The following is a 19,081-nucleotide window of genomic DNA, read 5'->3' as shown; positions in this document are numbered from 1 at the left end:
CCCCTGGTTCTGGTGTTATGTGAGAGTGTAAAGAGCATCTCTCTATCCACTTTATCGTTCCCATGCATAATTTTGTATGTCTCAATCATGTCCCCCCTCAGGCATCTCTTTTCTAGGTTGAAGAGGCCCAAACGCCATACCCTTTCCTCATACGGAAGGTGCCCCAGCCCATAAATCATCTTAGTCGCTCTCTTTTGCACCTTTTCCATCTCCACTATGTCCTTGTCCATGACTTTGTGTACCTTGGCTCAACGATCTCCGACACTCTTTCTCTCGATACCAAACTAAAGAAATGCATCGGTAAAGCAGCTACCACGTTTTCCAGACTCACAAAGAGAGTCTGGTCCAACAAGCAGCTGATGGAACATACGAAGATCCAGGTCTACAGAGCTTGCATCCTGAGTACACTTCTGTACTGCAGCAAGTCATGGACTCTTTGCTCACAACAGGAGAGGAAACTGAACGCTTTCCACATGTGCTGCCTCCGACGCATCCTCGGCAACACCTGGCAGGACAAAGTTCCAAACAACACAGTCCTGGAACGAGCTGGAATCCCTAGCATGTATGCACTGTTGAAACAGAGACACCTTCGTTGGCTCGGTCATGTTGTGAGAATGGATGATGGCTGGATCCCAAAGGATCTCCTCTATGGAGAACTTGTGCAAGGAAAGCACCCTACAGGTAGACCACAGCTGAGATACAAGGATATCTGCAAGAGGGATCTGAAGGCCTTAGGAGTGGACCTCAACATGTGGAAAACCCTGGCCTCTGAGCAGCCCGCTTGAAGGCAGGCTGTGCAGCATGGCTTCTCCCAGTTTGAAGAGAAACTTGGCCAACAGACTGAGGCAAAGAGGCAAAGAAGGAAGGCCCATAGTCAGGGAGACAGACCAGGGACAGTTCCCTTCCTGTTTCCCTTGTTGATCCTTTCCCAATTCTCCTCAGTGATTATTCCCCTCCCATTACCAACTTGGTGGCGGAATTTTTAGTGGCAGTTTTTAAGGATAAAGTCAGAAGTTAATACTTCTCTGTAAGTTTTATTTATTTTATCATGTTATATTTATTCCTTGTAAATTCCTGATATGCCAATAAAGGTTATTGAAGAGAGAGAGACCAGGGACAGACTGCACTTGCTCCCAGTGTGGAAGGGATTGTCACTCCCGAATCGGCCTTTTCAGCCACACTAGACGCTGTTCCAGAACCACCATTCAGAGTGCGATACCATAGTCTTTCGAGACTGAAGGTTGCCAACTACTACTATGTCCTTTTTGAGATGTGGTGACCAGAAATGGACACAATACTCCAGGTGTGGCCTTACCATCGATTTGTACAATGGCGTTATAATATTAGCCGTTTTGTTCTCAATACCTTTTCTAATGATCCCAAGCATAGAATTGGCCTTCTTCACTGCCGCCACACATTGGGTTGACACTTTCATCAACCTGTCCACCACCACCCCAAGATCTCTCTCCTGATTTGTCACAGACAGCTCAGAACCCATTAACCTATATGTAAAGTTTTGATTTTTTGCCCCATTGTGCATGACTTTACACTTGCTTACATTGAAACGCATCTGCCATTTTGCTGCCCATTCTGCCAGTTTGGAGATCCTTCTGGAGCTCCTCACAATCACTTCCATTCTAATCATGGAATCAGTATGATTCTCTTTTCCTCAAGGGTGGTTAAGGGACTAGGGTTGCACTCCTATCCAAAGTTTCCTGGGAGTAAGCCCCATTAAACACAATAGGACTTCTGAGTAGGCATGCATAGGATTGTACCCTAGATAAGCTAGCAGGCTTCAGCTCAAGTATGGCTATTAACAAATGGGAAATAAGTTGATATTAGCCAGAGGGCTTTCCAGTGCCCTTCCTGACTTCAAACTTGGTTTTGCTTGTCACTTCTGGAGAGAAAAAGGAATATAGAAAACATCTTACCTTGTTACTTTTTCATTCCATCACTGCTCCCAAGGAGAATATAATTTCACCTTTCAACTGCATAAATCATTTTTCTTCTCTCAAGCAAACAAGAAAAAAAATTAGAAAACACTAATTAACAGAAACTTGCTTTTGTTTCACTCTTTTCAAACAGATGAACAGATGATACTTGTCACTACAGAATATCAATTAGATTATTCAAGTGAAGAAGGCCCATGGCAGAAAAAGAAAAAAAAAAAAAGGTTATTTTTTTCCCCTCTAAGGGCCTATGTAACTCTTGTTAAATACCTATACAGCATCATGGATTACTAACAGAACAACCAACTAGTGCTTTCTGAGATTATAGAAAGCATTAGGAATTTTTGCATATGACATACAAGGGCTCAGTTTCTAAATGCAATGGGGAGCAGGGCTACAATAAGTGTCTTAACACACACAGGCTGCGATCCTAGCCACACCTACCTGGGAGTAAGCTCCACTGACTATAATGGGATTTACTTCTGAGTAGACATGCATAGGATTGGGCTCACTCACACACACACAGAGTGTGTATATGTGTGCATGTTGAGGCTGGTAAGGAGGGATAGGAGATCAGCAGAGCTACTGCCACCTATATCTGCCCCCAGCCTGCCCTCGGCACAACCCTTGGCCAGCCCTGCTGATCCTTCCCTGGAACACCCTCAGTACTGACATACTGGCTCCGGTAGAAGCTGGGTGATCTGTAGGTGCACACCTGGGGTTGCCAGCCATTCATGCTGTCGGCCCCAGCCCATAAGTTGTGGCTTTCAATCAGTGGAATGAGAGTTCCGGATAGGATTGGGCCATTAATCAAGCCATTTAATCCTGCTGAACACTTTGCTTGACAAATGGATTAATTGAATCAGACTTTCCAAACTATCAAGTTGATAGTATCTTTTGAATGCCATTGTGCCACATACTGGAGGTTGCTGCTATCTTCTTTTCTTAGTAATGTAAATCCTCCTCATATATTATTCTTCCAGGTATTCCTGTATGCATGGAGAGGTAGGTGTGAGAGAGGGCAAGTTGACTTCCTTGGCAAGCCCCATGCCACAGGAGGACATGAACGTGAGGTCCTGCTCCAATCAATGACATGCATGCAACGCTAGGCTCCCCCTTACTTTCTCTGTGAACAGCATTTGTCTGTAGTGACAAGGAGATAATCTTTCCTGTGAACAGTATTTGTTGCTGCAACAAAATGTGCTTATATGCCATCATTTGGCAGCTTCCAGAGAGCCAGAGTCACAACTTCAAATACAGAAGATGGTTTGCAGAGCTGTTTTGTTTTGTTTTGAGCTGCCAGTGCAACTGAATGTCTCCACTCTGCATGGGAATAATATAATCATAACAGTTTTATCTTGGCAATCAAAACAAACCCACATGCGTTTAATGATCATTGATTGCCATGTTCTTTCCTTTGCAAAGAAATTCTTTTTTTCCTGTTATGAAATCTAAGGATCTAAATTCAAATTGCTCAGCACCAGGCTGTCAGAGATGAAAGCAGGTATTTCTGTCACAGCAAAGGCTTAAAAAAAATGTACACACCCGCACAAATATAGACCCAGAGTGCTTTAGAGAAAATTTGTCTTCTTCCAAGAGAAGGGTGGGTGGGTGGGAGGAAAATGAGTCCTATCCTGACCTGTTATGGACCTAACCCTCTTTCTCTTGACTTTGTCAGGGCTGAGCTGTGAGCAATCACTCAGTGGGAGCTAGAAGGTGGAAACCAAGAAAAATTCAGGGGAGGGTCAGTCCTGAGGTTGGGGGAAGTTAAAAGTCAGAACCAGGACCAATTCAAGAGTCAGAAGAAACCAGAAGCAGAGAAGTCTCAGTCTCGACTGGAAGACTTTATAACAGAAATGGTCAAACTTGCTTAACATAAGATAAACTGCAGGTGTTAGATAAGATAGACCTCTCATGTTTTCGTGAGCTGCAGGAGAGATGTTTGAGAGCTGCACTATTTAAGAAGCATTTACATTCTTAAATGTATTTACTCACCGTGAACATTAAACTTACATTTTAATCCCGTGGACTCGCAGTTTATATCTGGTAAATAATTATAAAACTTGAAATTTCTTATTTACCTTTGACATTAATTGTGGCACAAAAAGGAGCTCAGCCAACATGCTTTTGAAAGTCACATGTTATATGTCAAAGTGCTGCATGTGGCTCTTGAGCTACAGTTTGGCCACCACTGCTTTATAGCCTCTTCCTTAAACAGCCAATGGTTAGCTTGGGTAGGTGGATCATTCTTGCAATTGGAAACCTTTTACTACTGTCTTTCCCAATTTCAATCCCTGGTGGGTTGATATCTGTTTGCAAAGCATTGCTAGATTTGGAAAGAAAACCCCCATTATAAGAAACAGCAAGAAAAGGGGAGAGAGAGAGAGAGAGAGAGAGAGAGAGAGAGAGAGAGAGAGAGAGAGAGAGAGAGAGCGCACATATAAGCTCAAAATAGTCACAAGACTGACACTCATTTAATGATTGCAAATAAATCTTGCTACATTAAAGATTCTAGCACCACGATTTTCAACCTTTTTCATTTCATGGCATGCTGACAAGGTGCTAAAATTGTGAAAGCACACCATCACTTTTTTTTTTTTTTTTTTTTACAATTGACAAGGCACACCACATTGCTGGTGGAGGGCTCACTTCTCCCAATGGCTCCACTAATAAATGACTCTCCCCCAAACTCCCACGCCACACCTGCTGATCATTTGCAGCACACCAATGTGCCACGGCACACTGGTTGAAAATCGCTGCTCTTGCATCTGTCGTTACTGGTAAATGTAAGAATGTCATGCCTGGCATCTTAAGGTAGGACTGGAAAAGTTCCCTGTCTGAAACCTTGAGCCACAGCCATTAAGTATAGACAGTACTGAGACATGTGGACTGATGATCTTATCCATTAGAAAGCAGCTCCATATGTTCCTATTCCTAGGGTGATGCTCCCATCTATAGCACTGCTCTGCTGGCTATTTGCCCAGGGCTGTGGTGCGCAGAAGCATGGGTTCTTTGTTCTAGTATTGTGCCATTTCCAAGCCTCTTGGGGCTAAAAATTGCTCAAGACTCACTTCCGGGTATCCCAGCATTGGTATATACCGCATTCAACCACTAAAAATGCTGAATGTAATACAATATAATTGAATAATTTCATTCCGCTACATTGCATTACTTTCAGCACCTCTAGTGGCTGAAAGCAGTATCTACCAATGCTGGGAGACCTGGGTCTTTAGAGCTGTTTTTAGCCCTGTGAGGCTTTGGAAATGATGTGGTTTTGCACACGAAGGCAGGAAACTGATTTTTGCTCGCTTTGTTTCAGCAACGTACAGGAGATGCCATTTGGTTTGGTGAACACCTTGGCATTGCTGTTACTGCCCATAATGGCTCCAATGCAGTGGTGTCACTATGCAGTTGCCAGCCACGCTGGGTGAAGCGGACGGAGGGGAGTGACACCACTACTGGCCAAAATTTTTAAAATCTTGGTATTTTCAAAGAATACCATCATGTTATATATCATTCAATGTGTACTTTCATGCAGAATGCCATGCAACAAACTGCATCAACATATCTCTATTCTACCAAAAGTTATAGCCAAAAACCCAGCCAGGGTGGGGTAATGGCGCATCAGCACACCCACTGTCTGGACCGTTGCTCACTGGATGGAAGGAGGTCCATCATGGGGGTGACATGCCAGCCTCCTGCATGGGGTAACACAAAGCCTAGTGACACCACTGCTCCAACTGTGAGTAGGAAGAGCTGCTTACGTGGTGCAGTGCGGTTCCTGCAGTACTTACCGTCCCCCCCAACTATACTACTGAGCACTTATTACTTTCTCCTAAGGTAGGAACTCAGCCCCCATCTGTTGATGAAGAGAAATGGGAAGAGAACTCCTACTGGGATTGGAAATCACACTGCTTCTTCCTTTGAAAGAGATTAGAAAGCAGAGTGCCAGCTCCCTAGTTCTGAACCTACCAGAACTTACACTCCTGAATCCCCAGAAAGATCCATTTTTTTAATGCATCTTACATGAGTGTACATGAAACTCTGTGACACAAAGCATCGTCACCCATTTCTTGACTCCTAGACGAAGAGATCCTCTAAGCAAAGAAAACCCTGCGCCTTTCAACAGCTACCACTTTGGCATTTGATAATGCGATCGTGCGCTCGCTTTTGCTGGGTTTCTTTACAGAGTGTCTTCACATTCACTGTCTCAGAATGTAGTAATGCATTATAAGGTGCCTGTCGGGAGAATACCAGCTCCGGATGCTTCCCGAATGCTCAAAAGCCGCCTCGCTTTTTCTTTCCTATTCATGCAACCTTATCCAGCCTGCTCCATTTAAAAATGTTTGAAGCGGTTAGGGTTTATTGCAGGTGGACTCCAAAGAGCTCTAATTTCAGTCCAGGATTAGCTGAAAGTGATGTAAGAAACAACAATTCTCTAGATTGCCAATTCTAATGGTAATCACCCAGATGTTGCTGGGAGCTGCCAGCTGGGAGCACAATGGCCAAAAGCTCTGCATATGGAATCTAATGATGATGAGTGAATCATTTGACCACAACTAGCAGTCTTGGCCTATGTTGTCACTAGCGCTTGTAACCTCATTTCTTTAGCCAGTGTCACATGGAATGCAGCATCCCGCATGCATCCCGATTTGTGGCTATCACGTTTCATGTAAATGTAGTCCTCTACAAATCATCACATCTATCACTTTCTCGTCACAGCTTTCGGTTACATATACAAATCCTGGTATGCAAAGTTCCATTTATTCAGGAACTGGTGAAATGCTGGGCAACTCCTTCTCTTGTATTGCAGAGGAAAGGCTCCTAAGGTTTTCAAATAAATGCCCCCACACCCCTTTCTGCAAACATTCACTATCACTTTGCCTTGATGTAGGTTAGAAAATGTTTATCTCAATACAGGCAGATCGTCTTGTAGCCCAATCCTACGCATGCCTACTAAGAAGTCAGGTCCATTGTAAACAGTAGGGCCCCCTCCTAAATTAGTGGGGATAGAATTTCAGGCTTACAGCCCAATCCTAACCTGCACTGGAACAAGCCGGCTGGCCAGATGGCCGATGCTGAATCTAGCACAGGTTTGAAGGTGGAGGGAGCAAAACTTAGAGTAAAGGGACTTATGTTCCCTTACCTTTATCTTGAGTAATGCCCCAGCCACCTCAATTGGACTACTTGGATCTGCACCAGCGAAACCGCTGGCACAAATTCAAGCAGCCTAGTGTAACACTGGTCTGCTCAGGAGTGGGGTTAGGATTCAGCCTAAGAGCTGGAGGCTGGTCCCACCCAACCCCTTCTGGGCCTAGTCTGCCCACAGCCTACCCACCACCTTCCCTCCCACCGCCCTGCTCCATAGAGTAGATGGAGCTTGGAGGCAGAGCCAGCAACTGTTACCCTGCACATGCCCGATCTTGTCTGATCTCGGAAGCTAAGCAGGGTCAGGGCTGGTTAGTACTTGGATGGGAGACCGCCTAGGAATACCGGGTGCTGTAGGCTTATACTATAGTCTTTCGAGACTGAAGGTTGCCAACCATTGGAGGCAGAAAATAATGCAAAGAGCACCACTGCTTGGGATTCTGTGATGGTCATTCTGGGACACGGACCCCAGCAGAAAAGATGGCATCAGGGTACAGCTCTTGTGACGTACTGGCTGAGCTTGCTGTCAGTAGAGGCAGCCCCTCCTTGACTGTTTCATCTTGCTGCATTGGTTCAGTTCTACATAAAGTGGTGTTTCTGTTCTTCTTTATATTTACCTAATCTCATGAAACAGAAGAAGACAGTCAGATGCCCCAAGCAAATTTCATTGTCAAATGAAAGACTCCTCCACGGTGCCAGAGCATTAGTTCAGGAACAAGAAACACACTAGATGAGGAAAAATATTCTCACAGCTCAATCCTATTGAGGATTGGGCCAATGGGAGAAGGCCTTTACGACAGCTGAAGGTACTTCTGCTGCCACAAAATGGCTGCTGACAGTGTGTGGCAGAGGAGGGGTGTGACAGGATAGGGAAGATTTATTTATTTATTTTTCACATTTTTATACCGCCCTTCCTTCAAAGGGCTCAGGGCAGTGTACACAGTTCTCCCCCTCCTTTTGTCCTCACAACAACCCCGTGAGGTAGGTGAGGCTGAGAGAAAGTGACTGGCCCAAGGTCACCCAAGAATCTTCATGGCTGAAGCAGGATTTGAACCTGGATCTTCCAGGCCTAAGTCCACCTGCCAAACCACTACACCACCCTGGCTCTCTTCATGGGATGCATGGGATGCATTTAAATCCATTTACACCTCTGAAGCTGCCCAATCCACCCCCACTCTCACTGTATATGGCACACAATATGGATATTGGTGTGGCTTCACCAGTGACAAGGGTGAAAGGATAGGACTGGGCCCTCAGGCTGCAATCCTAACCTCACTTTCCTGGGAGTAAGTCCCATTGAACACAATAGGACTTCCTTCTGAGTAGACCTGGTTAGGATTGTGCCCTTAATCACCCAAACCAGGCCTCAGGAACTGGGCCGGAAATGTCATGTTTGCCATGCACACTTTGATTTACTGAATGCTTCATTTAAAAGTTTCCCATTTCAGACACCAAACGCTCAGTGCTCAGTACAGCAGGGTAAAAAGCAAAGGACTATGAACTTTAATGTTTAATTGTATACTTTTCTTGTCAGCTGGTGTCACCACCCCAAGTCTACTCCGACTTTGATATAAATAAATAAAGGTGACTCTGGGATGAATAATGGTTGTCTGTCTAGTCTGTTTCATTTAGGTCTCAGTTTCAGACTTGTCAATTTCTTTCAGCATCACTAGCTCCGCAGAGAAATGGTGTGGGTAGCAACACAGAGGACTCCGCAATTGTTCCTCTTGCATGCACTACTGATTTTTCCATCAAATATTCCTTTTCCTAATCTTGTTGAATCTTATTCCAAAAATAAAATCTTTCAACGAGAACATTTTCAGACTTAAAGTAAGAGGGTGGTTGGCCTTGAAAACAATCACACCTACTTGTGCTTAGATAGCCATTGTCTTGGCATTAAGTGTCTTGTTATCATTCATTGTCTTTTCTAGATTATGGGGTCAAATATGTAGGGGGGAAAAAATCTCAGCAAAACACTATTCCAGAATACTCTTTTGGTTGCTTAAAAGAGATTTCCAAGTCCAAACCAATGAAATAATGTACGTGAATGCTAATCATATACAAATACAGGAGTGCATGATGGAGATATGTTCTTTGATCCGTGCTGTTATGTGATTATGTTGTTAAGCAAACATTCAGCCCAATATAGTGCTTTTGTTGTGTAAACAGACACTCCCTGCCCAACACTAGATGGCTGCACAGGTTACTGGAGATAGATTATCTCTTCTTTGCATTTAAAGCCATTTCTGCCCGCTGTTGCATATACACAACAGGGATCAAATGCGTGCGCCTATGGGCAGGGCAGAAATGGGTTAAGAGCCTCTTTGGTGTGTTAACACACACTCTGCTGCAAATATGGGAGACCTGACTGCCTCATTAAGAGCCTCTTTGTTATGCTTTGACCACTGTCATATATGCGGTCCGTTGTTAAGTGGAAGGTCATTAAGTGGTTCATACCTGTACTACACTTGCAATCTTATACACACATACCTAGAAGTAAGTTCCATTAAACTCAATGGGGCTTACTTCTGAGTAAACATGCACAAGACTGCCCTGTTACAATTGTTCTTGTGACTACACAATAGTTTGCTGAGTGAATAATATGAATTTTTAAAATTATTTTATTTATTTATAAGATTTATATCCCACCTTTCCCATGCTGAAGCAAATGCCCAAAATGGCTTACAAATACCACACTAAAATGTACAATAATTCATCTTCTTGGTGAAAGTGAAGGCAAAGATCAGGATTCAAAGGGTCAGGAGACTGCAATCCTAAACACTCTTACCTTGGAGTAAGCTCCATGGAACAAAATGGGACTTACTCCTGAGTAAGCATGTATAGGATTATGGTGCAACGCACCTTCAAGGTGAATCTAAATTGTGATTTTTTAAAACAAACTCCCTCCCCCCCCAGGACTTCTATGAATTAGAAGCTGCTTTTTAAAAATTCCCTTCAATTTCAAAAGCAGTTTGGCATTCAGCTGGGTACACAACACTCATCACACAACTTTGTTTCCAGAGCTTGACAGACAAAATTTGTGATTTTCCTCTCCAAGTTACCACTGCAAATACAAAAAGGAAAGATGCACAGATCATAACATCCTTTGATAGCCTGAATTTTAAAAAAATGTATTTGTTATCATATTTAAGAAATCTACCTTTGCCTAGAATTTTATGTCTAATTCTGTGTTTTGGTTAGAAGTTTGTCATTTTACATGGGTATAATGTTTTATTGCTACTTAGTTTTATGGTTGCAATTTTGCAATGGCTCCTTAGCTTTAGGGTTGTAATTTTGTAAATGTCACGTACAACAAAATTTGTACAACAGAAGTCATACAACACATCTCACTTTGACAAATTGAAAGAATGCATCCAGTAATACAATAACAAATATGATCCAAGAGGGAGAGACAGAAAAAAAAGACAAAGAAAACTTTTTTCACCATCTTCAAAACAGAGATCTGTATTTAAATTGAGTCCATTTAATCTTGCTTTCTTTGGAGTTGTTTTAGAAATGCAATGAAGTCCATACTATCATACTATAACATTGATCCAAGCTACTTTGACATCTCTTTTCTCCGATTCGGCAGATAGCTTATAAGTTGCTGCTGAAAGACTAGCTAAAGTTGACCAAGTTTTGATGTGTTTAGCTGAAAGACACAATAGCAATTTGCAAAAAGTGCAAATGTTACGGGCAGTTGTTTTTTTTAAATGCATGTAACATGCTACAATGGAAGAAAACAGATATCCTGAGAGAGATCCTGTGTATGGCCAGTGTCAAAACTGTATAATTCAGCAGGGAAAGGAAAATGGGGACAAAGCTGAAAGGTGCTCTTTATTTTAGCGCTCAAAACCAAACCCAAAGGGGAGATCAAAACTATGGCCTAACTCTCTTACCCCTGCTTATTCCAAACAGGTTGAACTCTGTTGCTGAGTCCAATCCTATCTTTCCTTTGATGATGCAGCTGCACCAAAAACTAGTGCTTTGTATCCAGTGGAGAGGGGTGGATCTAGGGGTCTAACTCCTTTACCCCTGTAAGCTTCCTGCTCCGCAATGGGTCTCCTCCAACCTGCGCCAGCTCTGCAGATGGTGCACGTCCGCAGAGACAAAGGGGGCAGGTAGGCTTGCAAAATGGAATAGGATCTGGTGTGCACCATCACTGTTGGATCCATCCCCTCCCACAGCCTCCCTGCCCTATTCCTCCCCCCCTCCCTGCTCACCCCCTGCCTTACCTTCTCCATCAGTGGTGATGCCTGCCTGCCCCCCCCTGCTGCCTTACCTCCTCCATCAGTGATCCTGCCTACCACCCCACCACTGCCTTACTTTCTCCATCTGGTGGAGGTGTCGTTTCCACTTTTGCAAGAGTCTCCATACAACAACCCAATTCTCATTTGGATTGGGCTGTAATACATATTATGGAGACTTGGGGAAAACAGACAGAGAGAAGAAACAAAGAGAGGGGAGGAGAGAGGAACTCCTTAGAAAGAGAAGGAGCAGAGGAAGGAAACAGGGGGAGAAGGGACATGACGATTAGATGGGCTTCCCAGAACCTAGGAGAGGCTAAAGGCGCAGTCCTAACCCCTTATGTCAGTGCTTTCCAGCACTGGCACAGCGGTGCCAATGGGACAGGTGCTGCATCCTGCAGTTGGGTGTCTCTCATGGAGGCCTCCTCAAAGTAAGGGAATGTTTGTTCCCTTACTTCAGAGCTGCATTGCCCTTATGTCAGTGCTGGAAAGGGTTAGGACTGCACCCTAAAACAAGCTATGAAAACAGTTTACCCACTTGCAGTGGGGTGGTAGTCTCTCCCACCAAACAAGTACATGCGCCTGATAGCCCAAGTCTCCAGAGGGGAAGGCTTTGTTTATAGATGTTACCCAGTGGATAAAGAATCAGTTACAGACATTTATTTGGGATGGAGGCTCAAGGTCCTCTTGGGCCTCCAGCAAAAAAAAAAAAAATGTACAAAAACAGAAAACAGCTTCACATGCACATATACACACAGAACCACAATATCAGGAACAGAGAAGAAAAGGTAATAAACATCAAGCATGCAGTCAATGTGACTCGCACAAGACAAAGACAAACAGGGGTCTTTGGCAAGGCTGCACCACTGACCATAGTAAACATAGTAAACATGAGGCTTGAATAAGGAATGGTTTCAGGGGTACAGTGACAAAGGAGCTGGCTACACAAGCCTTCCTGGTTAAAGCAGGGATCTCATAGGAAGAAAGAGGGCTAGGAAAGACTTGCATGCAGAAGTAGACAGTAGCCTTGAAGACAACAGCCTTGAAGGGGGCAGGGCAAGGGAGCCAAGCAGCTTACTTGGAAGGAAAGGTGCATAGACAGAGAAGCAACTCACAAGGTAAGCTGACCAGCCCAAGCCGGCAGCTACAGTAACACTGGAGGAGAAAGACACAGAGAAGGCTGGAAAGGAAAGGGGGTTGCAGGGTGTTCCTAATCTTGGGTGCTGACCCAAGACCCATGACGGCCAATGAGACTTACTTCTGAGTAGACATGCCTAGGATTCTGTTATGAGTTACACGTGTTTTAGTCCTGCAGATGTGGCCTCCAGGGCACAATCCTAACCCAGTCTACTCAGAAGTAAGTCCTATTTTGCTCAATGGGGCTTACTCTCAGGAAAGCGTGGTTAGGATTGCAGCCCCAGTGTATTAAAGAACTTTGTGTGAACATCAGTTGCCCTGTTGGATTAGTGACAGCCAATGCTCTGTAAGACACAATCCACTGCATTCCTGAAATGTTCTTTCATACATTTTTGTATTATACTTTAACAACAATAGTATATATTATAGTAAAGCCTGGCAATGCATGGGGATTCCAGGCAGAGTTCATTTTATGGACACAGTGCAAGGCCAAATGTAGCCCTTCCTGAATGGCCCCAGCCTTGGTGCAGTGAGATTTTCCATTTTAACTGCCCCCAAAAATACAGCTCATTTGTCATTATACAAAAGGGTTTTAGTTAATTCTCACACCTTTAGATCATCAGTATAATTTCCCCAAATTGCCTGTTTGTTGTAAATACATTTAATCACATAATTAGAATGCAATTATTACACAGTTTTATCTGATTTGCAATCACATAATTGCTGTTTGTGATGTCAAAAAAGATCTTCGTGCAACCAACGCTAATGCCACAAGATGGATGTAGCACAAGCTCCAGCCTGAGCAACAGAAACTGAGATGAAAAGCAAAAGGACATGAGGATTCTTCCTCAAATGATGCAGTTTCAGTGCAAGAATGAAAGCTCTCAGGTATGGAGTAAGCAGAAATACACTGAAGTTAAATATACCACTGCATACACATGGGGTATGCAGCTGTTAAGATGACCCTGTTACAAACAAATATGGTGGCACTAATAGCAGAGCACTGGACACACAGATTAATCGCTGTCTAGGAAAATTGCCATGTATACAAAGGTGGCAAATTGCTTGAGGAAATGCATCATCATTAAGCAATTTCCCTTACATCAGATAGTAGGCTCCTGCTTTGACCTACATCATTTTATCAGTGAATGGTATCACTTTTCTATTACTGTCTTTCATATTTTGGACATCCAATATTATTTCCTACTTTCAGACGTGGTTTATCACATCTGTATCCCATTCATCCTTAAAAGGGTTCTGAGCAGCGTACACGTGTACCGCTGTGCTGACCGGCCCACCAGCTCCCATAGGTACCCGGACTGAGCAGCAACTGGTGGAGCACGGCGGGCCTGGTTCCAGCTGAGGTGAGGCAAACCTTCAGCAACCTGCAGGTGAGGCTATAAAGGGAAATGGTCAGGAGAATGGGCAGGGAACAGAGAAGATGTAATAAGAACATAAGAAGAGCCCTACTGGAACAGGCCAAAGGCCCATCTAGTCCAGCTTCCTGTATCTGGTCCACCAGATGCCTCAGAGAGCATACAAGACAACAAGAGACCTGCATCCTGGTGCTGTCCCTTTAATCTGAGGTAACCAACTTCTAAAATCAGAGGTTGCACATACCTATCGTGGCTTGTAAGCTGTGATGGACTTTTCCTCCAGAAATTGGTCCAATCCCCTTTTAAAGGCATCCAGACCAGACATTGCCTGTCTTTTACCCCATCGCCAAAAGTGATCCTCAAACTTTTGGGGAGATTTAGTCCCAAAGTAAGTCTTTGCAGGGGAGGAGCAAGGGCAGCAATGTGATCCCCAGAATCATGCCTCTAAGGGGGGCAGGGGGGATGCTTTCACTTACTTTCTATGGAGTTAGGGCTGCAGCAGTCTCCAGGAGGTTCAGGGAGCCCTGCGCAGCCCACTGCTGGGCTCCCGGAGGCTTGGAATCTTCAAATGGAGTGATCACCAAGCACCTCCTGGAAGTGCTTTGTGATTGCTCCATTTGATCCTGAGCCCTGTGTCCCGTGTTTGATCCTAAGCCATGCAGCCCAACATGGGGCTCTTCTATTCTGCACCCGTTCCAGAGCTGCTGCAGAATCTAGTAGCCCCATGGCAGGGCTACTTCCCTTACTTGGGGGGAAGGGAATGAAATTCCCCTTCCCTGAGGAGATGACGGCAACTGCTTGGGGCACGCAAAATACCATAGCAGCTGTTTCTGGAGCCACAGCAGCCCCATACTCTGGGCAGCTCAGAATTGGGCTGCCCATCAGGATTGGACTGTTATTCACTCAGCACTCCTAGAATTGTGTGGATGAAAAGTTAACCTCTAGAAAAGTAATGCATAATAAAATACAAACGCTATGCTGAGCCATTATGCCATTATGCTGACCAGCTTCTCAGTACCATGCATGTACCTAACAAATTAGGTAATTACCAATAAAATTCTGAGTTGCTCACACCACAAGAGATCATGTCATCTTTTACCATAGTGGCTTTTCATTTCTATCTAGTCATAGAGACTTGTGTATGGAAGAAGCATGCACAAGTCTTTGGAGATGAAAGTGAGTTTCTGGATGTTAACCTTTATCTCTTACAGTGCTCGTCTGGGCCATGGATTTGGTTGGATGAATCTCCAGCTCTGGGCATGACATTTGAAGAAGGACATTGACAAGTTGGAAATGCTCAGAGTCCCCATGAGAAATGCTGAAAAGAGATTGGTATGTTTAGCCTAGAGAAGAGAAGACTAATGGGAGATATGAGAGTAGTCTTCAAGTAACTGAAGGGCTGTCACACAGAAGGGGTGGATTTACTCTGAGTTTCCTGAGGGCAAGACCAGAAGCATGAGTTGCAATTGCAAGGAAATAGATTTAGACTAGATATTAGGAAGAAATTTGTAACTGAACACAGTCATCTAGTTGCAATCCTATGCACACTCTTGTAGGAGAGAGTCCTATTGAACAACATGAGACTTACCTTTGAGTAGACGTGCACAGGATTGTGCTGTGACTTTTGCTATACCTAGTGCACTAGTGCGATCTCCCTTGGTTGATGTTTACAAGCAGAACCTGGACGGCCATTGGTCAGGGGTGTTGTATTGGCTCCAAGGGGTTGGACTAGATGACCTCCAAGACCCCTTCCAACTCTAACATTCTATGAGGGGGTTGCCTATCCCCGGTACGTATTGCGTATCTCCAGTACAGCCTTTTAAACATCTGATTAGTGTTCTGAATCAAACCACAGGAAGGTTTGTACCTGGGTATTTCCCTCCAGGTTACATCTTCATGTCAGTGCTTCTCAAAGGCAATGCAAACTCATTAGCTATTCATTCTGTGCCCATAATGAATTCATTTGGTAGCAATGCAACTGTCATGTTGACTTGTGTTGAGGGTGCCACTATAACTCAGCCTTGGTTAAACATTCATTAATTAATGGATGCAGATCGGAGCTAGAATTTGCACAAAGTAAACTGACATGGCACTGCTGATCCCATCATGCTCAAAATGTTGCTTTCTAAATATTGATTTGGCAAACCGATACAGAGGAAAGAGGGAGGCAGGGAGAGAAACCCTTTATTGTTAGATATAAATGTGACAATTAACCTCAAATATCCTTTTTATCCCAGACACACAGGGTTAATTGAACAAAACCTTCACCAAGCTTACCTGGCGTCTTGATTCCTGCCTGCCTTTTTTTTTTAAAGGACATTTGTATTTTAATTAAATTTGTGGATGAGTACTCAGGCAGCTTCTGGAAAGAATTTAATAGGTTGGTTTCACCTAGAAAGTATAGGGGGGGAACTACTTCACTAACCTAAATAGCAAAGATGAAAAGGAGACACTAGCAGAGTTATGGCAATATAGCAGTGCTCTACTTTCTGAAAATGGATACACTACATGGACATTATGTCCAGATCATTCTAGCTCTTCCAATATCTATCTTTGCCTTGATTACAAGCTCACTGTTTCCAAAGCTTCACCAATGCCAGACATGATAATCATCTGGAATGACATTCAATCACAGTTGGTTGCCATCCCTTGTGCTGGAATTTAAGTTCCTGCATCGTTCCAGCATTGCCCTGTGCCTACAACAAAGACAACAATCTGTTAGTGCTCTCCAGTGCTTTAGAGCAGGAATGGGCAAACTTTAGAGATCCTGGACCTTTAATGGTGTAGGAGAGAGAATTTCAGCAGGTACAGCTTATCATCTGTGAGATGACAAGCTGCACCTGCTGAAATTCCCTCTTCTATACAATTGTTAAAGGTCCAGGATCCCTGAAGTTGAAAGCTTGCTCACTGCTGCTTTAGAGGAATATTTGGTTTAACTTAGCCATCAAAGCTGTGGCTGTCATTCACACTTCATTTTGACTGGGGAAAAATATGGCAAGTAGATTGTAAGTCATGTGCATCTGTGGTTGGAGAGGACAGTTTGATCAGGTCAAATAAAGAAATGGCTTTGTGCTTTTGGAGCTTGATGAAAAGTGGTTGTCTTGACTAATTGGCCCAGATGTAATTGCAGTTTTCTTATGTATTAGATTTGTATGCCACCTTTCTGTCACACTGCATGCAAGACAGCGTAACAAAATCCCAGCAACAGCAAAACCAAATAAAAAAGGCATTGCCGTAGTATAAAGCTAATAGGGAAAAGCAGCAATTAACTAATTCAGCTGCTGGGAAACCACTGACAGCACACCCAAGGAAGGCAAGCATAGTGAAACCAATTGAACTTTACAACGAATTAAATTAAAACACCTGAATTAACTACTAAAAGAGCAGCACAGATTTTATCCTGGTTCCCAAAGGAGAATAAAAAAAGCCACCAAATGAATTTCTCCTGGGAGGGAGTTTCACAACTTAAGTGCATTCATAAAAAGGTCCTTATTCTAGTGATGATTTATCACTTATCCCCATTCCAATGATGATTTCAAACTATTAGGTAAGCTCACATGGGAGTATTGGACCCCCATATTCTGCGGTGCTCTCTGTTGGTCATGTTTGACATACAGAAATGCACTGATTAGGGCTTCATTCAAAATGACAAGACACTGCAATGGCTGGGGGTGGGTGGGAATTTCAGCCATGTGAGCCACTGTGGGGCAGACAAGGGGGCAAGAGCATGCCTGGAGAGTGTTCCTACTCTTCCCTCACCTAGTAGTGTTCTTGGACGGTAGGGCATGAGGATGATCATTCTGTCATTAGCTAAGAAATTAGACCCATATATTAGCATAACATCTGTTGTGGTCTGCTGACCTACTACGTTGCTGAGATAATCAGCTGACCTAGTGTAGCCTCTTGATAATCTCTTTAGTTGACCTATAGAGTGTACTTGGAGTCAGATCAGGGTACCAGAGCTGCACAAAGGGAATATCCTGTTGTAAAAATTCTTTTGGGCCAAGGAAATGTCTAACCTCTGTTTGTTGGGCGAAAGCCTTCAGTGAAACTAGGGCCCAATCCTATCCAGCTTCCCAGTGTTGATGCAGCTGTGCCAATCCTGTGGTGGGCACTCACATAAGCCTCCTCAAGGCAAGGGAACATTTTTCCCCATACTTCGGGGCTGCACTGTGGCTGCATCGGCGCTGGAAAGTTGGATGGAATAGGACCGTAAAAAAGAGATGAGAGTGAGCTCGGAGGTCCCCTGCTAAACTGCTGTCAAATAAGGAAGTGAGGCCAGCTGAGCATCATCAGAAATAGTATTACACACTCATGTATCTGAATCACTAGCAGAATCCAGAAGAGTTATTAAAAATTAAGATAAATATGACTATGGCTTTTCCAAGGAGAACAATGTGGACAAACACATGAAAGAAGAGGGGGAATTAATCCACTGGCTTCTTTTATATCCTCAAGCATAGCTACTAATAAAAAGAGGTTGATTTCAAGAAGATGGAGAAACAACCTGCACCAGTATTGAAGAGATTTATCAAGTCAATTTCACAGAGTTATGACAAAGGTAGTTTTCACAGGCAAACCTAAACCAAGTATGTAGAGAAAATCCCTGATTTACCCTGTACTTTGGCCTATTACTGATACTAACCCCCACCCATCAAGATTCTGAGTTTCCTCAGCTGCTGAGTCATCTTGATGCAGTAGCCATATTCTCAGGCTGTTCTACAATCTTTATTCTAGAGAAAGAAATAATGGAACATGCAAAGGCCATGGGAGTCTGTGGGTGCAGGGGTACATTGTATCTGGGCCCAGGGTAAAAAGGGAGGCCAAGAATCAACAGAGGGGACTCTAATTTCCTAATGGGAAAAATATCCCCCTACCCCAAGTTGCCCTCCAGCCACCTCCTAACCTGCACTGGATACAGAACAGGCCACTTGACCTGCCTGTTCCAGCCCAGATTAGGATTGGGCTGCCCATTAAAGAAAACAGCTTGAATAGATACATTGAACTCTGTATGTTTAAAACGGCGGGGCATGAGTGAGAAGAAATACCACTTAGATCATAGTTCATGGGATTGTCTGTACTTACCCAGTTATAAACATGCGTGAATGATCCATAGCAAAGAAAAAGCAATATTACTTTTTTTTTTAAACCTGTGCATGGACTTATTTCTAGTAAGCCATTTCATCTCAGAGTTCTTGAGTTTCATGCACTATCAATATAACAT

The 19,081-nt window shown here is 43.7% G+C and overlaps 1 pseudogene; it reads left to right on the top strand.

The window, feature by feature from the left end:
- The first annotated feature begins 7,340 nt into the window (after positions 1 to 7,340).
- On the top strand, positions 7,341 to 7,457 carry LOC136654542 (5S ribosomal RNA; annotated as a pseudogene).
- Positions 7,458 to 19,081: the final 11,624 nt, after the last annotated feature.

The sequence above is a fragment of the Tiliqua scincoides genome, chromosome 5, assembly GCF_035046505.1.
Source record: "Tiliqua scincoides isolate rTilSci1 chromosome 5, rTilSci1.hap2, whole genome shotgun sequence".
Lineage (NCBI taxonomy): Eukaryota > Metazoa > Chordata > Lepidosauria > Squamata > Scincidae > Tiliqua > Tiliqua scincoides.
The sequence above is the reverse complement of the archived record's forward strand: the minus strand, read 5'-3'. Positions and strand labels throughout refer to the sequence as shown.